The following is a 3,097-nucleotide window of genomic DNA, read 5'->3' as shown; positions in this document are numbered from 1 at the left end:
TGTCTTTTCTATAAGAAATGGCATTTCCTGGCAGAGTAACAGGTGGAGGTATGACCTTTAACCCTAGGTAAGCAATTATATAACTACTTAATAGTAATCACTTTACCATCTGTAGTCCACACTAAATTAAAAGACACCTGACCCTCAATTTTGGCATGTGGCCCCAAGCTCTGCCTTTCTTTTCCTAGTTCAGTAATGAATGATCATTTCTATCTTGGTGATTCCAACTGTCAGTTTGATGGATGGAAAAACAGAACACTAAGTGTAGCCCCATTTATTCTGAACTGATTAGCTCCACCCAGCTTTGCTCCCATCCTACAGTGCTCAGTTCTAAGATAATTCAGGCTTTCATGTTTCTTCATCCCATTTTGGTCCAGTAAATAGATAGACCATTTGTACTAAATTTCCATGGTGAGGTTTTCTAGTTTTGAGTCAAATTCTTTGGGTTCTGGAGGGAAAGGGGGACAATGAAAGGACAAAAAGTTTTTTGTGGACATAGATTGCTTTCCCTGTCTCCATGGAGAGACAAAGGTATCCCTTGATGGGTATTAAAATAATGTAAGAGTTCCACCCAGACCTGGATATGAGGAAAGCATTTGCTTTTTGTTCCACCATGTAGCAGGCTTTTAGCAAAGTAGAAAAAAATCAATCACATTTACTGACAGTCTAAACGCTTTTTTAATGTATTGCTCATTGCTGGTGCCAAAGGAGGCAAGCAGAATGGAGATGTTGGCAATCATAAGCGCCCCCCCTTTTTTTTTCAATTCCACAGATGTTTTGGCCTAAGAGTCTCCACTTTAAGGCTTTTAAAAAGTACCCTCTGTCATCTTGTTATAATAGTTATACATGAAGTATTTGAATTCCACCTTTTTTCCCCCTGGTCTTCTAAGTGTCTGGTTTACTTTCCTTTTCATATTTTTTTTTTATGTGATTCTTCCCAATTCTCCATATCATCCCACATCTTTCCATACCAAGGCATCTACTTTGCTGGATGTAAATGATTTGAGTTTGTTGCCAATGTTGCAATCATCCCTTGGGTATTTGGCCCGCCATATGTGCCTTGTGGGGTATCCTGTACTCTTCAGTATAAAGTAAAGGGTGGGAGTCATGGAATCTGTGACTTGCTGTTTCTGGCAACTCAGCCTTATGAACTGTATTCATGGGAATTTAAGAACCTGCTCTGTAGAGGTCACCTGGCTGCCTAACTACATTACAGTGGAAGATTCATGTTGGAAATGAGCTGTTAGTACAGAAACATTCTTAATTAATGATGCGGAGTGACTCTGCAGCCAGCCAAAATATGATTATGGAAACATTTATAAAGGTTGTGTGACCTACAAAATAAATTTCCTAAGTATTTTTTAAAAACCTTACAGGCATTGAATTCATTTGTAGTTCATGAGTATGACGGTAGGGTGTTCATGCTGTTGTGTGACATGTGCCTCCCTCAAACCTGGCTACAACCTCGGCACATTACCTGTCTGACATGAAGAAAAAAAAGAAACAAAGAAAAATCTTATAGGGGTTAGGTGTGCATGAAATTTATATGTATATACTCTAATTTATCAATCATATATATATAGTATACATATGGTATATACTTTATATGTGTATATACTATATATACTATCAATATGTGTTATCTATTATGCTGTATATATAGTATATGCTATATATGTGTATAAATACTATATATGTATAAATACACTACCCTAAATATACAATGTATTTACACATACATATTTACTGTATATATTATAAATATATAGTATAATATATGTTATATATATATATATCATACATATATGTATGGTAATTTCCTTCTTCTAGGTGTGTCTAGGGAAATGACTATTTCTTTCCAGGTCAGCCTTGAATGTAAGAGTAGTAGATGGTCACTAATGGGGTGATTAACCTGGGTAAGCTTGTAAAGATCTCCCTCAGACCTGTCATGGAACCTCAAATTCTGTCAGCTGGACTTTATTCCTTTAAGCTCTGAAGACCTTTCAGTATGACATTCTTAAGTACCAATTAAAAGATTTAAATGCTCCTGGGAACACTTATCAGCTATAGCCTGCTTGAAAGGATAAGGGAAAGGGAAAAAGGGCATCAGGTGACAATTAGATAATAGCAAAGTCTTGGCAAAAGAGTTCAGATAGATATCTGGATTGAGTAGTTGGACCGCTGGGGGTAAGGGATGGGACTCACAGAGGGAGAGGTGGAAAGGAAGTGTCAGAGACAGTTTCACCCACTTAGTGTTGCAGAAGTCTGGCTCAACCCCACTTTTGTGTGTAGTGGGTGTTCACCCTGTCAAACAAGTATTTGGATGGTGTCTGAAGGGAGGTAGAGTAATAACTTTTCTCTCCAAGTTAACAGCCAGAACCTTTACACACCCAAATAAACAACCTTCCGTGCCAAACATCACATTAGTTTATAGGTAGATGTCAGTGGTAGAGCTAAAACATTGCTTTAAAAAGATTTCCTGTTGGAGGGGTCTGACAGAGGAGCTGGAGGACAGTTTGCTGGGCTGGGCCAACAAATGCTCTTCAATGTTTTCCCCAGTGGTTCTGTTGAAGTTGTAATTCATCACATACAAGCAATTTAATGTGTTTCCTTGAAAGTAAAACATCTGGGACAAGGCTCAAGAAAGTAAAAACTTTCGGGGCACCTGGGTGGCTCAGTCATAAGCGTCTGCCTTCGGCTCAGGTCATGATCTCAGGATCCTGGGATCGAGCCCCGCATCGGGCTCCCCACTCTGTGGGAAGCCTGCTTCTCCCTCTCCCACTCCCCCTGCTTGTGTTCCCTTTCTCGCTGTGTCTCTCTCTGTCAAATAAATAAATAAAATCTTTAAAAAAAAAAAAAAAAGAAAGTAAAAACTTTCCCTTATCTGTTGGGTTTGATGGTGATTGGGTTAGTGACAAAATCTTTAAGTACTTCTTTAAGTTAGCCTCATTTTCTGCCTTTTATGATAACGTAGTTTCTTTTGTTAGCTAAGTTTGGCAATTATACCTTTCCCTCAACATTATTAATGAACACCAGGCTAACTCTTTGTCTTGGTCAGTCTTATCCTGCACTTGCTTTCCAGTGCTATATGTTGTCC

The 3,097-nt window shown here is 38.5% G+C and overlaps 1 non-coding gene across 1 annotated transcript; it reads left to right on the top strand.

Annotated features, from left to right (window-relative positions):
* Nucleotides 1-1,383: 1,383 nt before the first annotated feature.
* LOC116639298 lies at nt 1,384-1,487 on the top strand. The gene has a single exon (XR_004300808.1). It is a non-coding gene; the product is annotated as a small nucleolar RNA U13 (small nucleolar RNA).
* The last annotated feature ends 1,610 nt before the right edge of the window (nt 1,488-3,097 follow it).

This window comes from Phoca vitulina, unplaced genomic scaffold, assembly GCF_004348235.1.
Source record: "Phoca vitulina isolate PV1807 unplaced genomic scaffold, GSC_HSeal_1.0 scaffold17, whole genome shotgun sequence".
NCBI lineage: Eukaryota > Metazoa > Chordata > Mammalia > Carnivora > Phocidae > Phoca > Phoca vitulina.
This window is presented reverse-complemented; position numbering and strand designations above follow the sequence as displayed.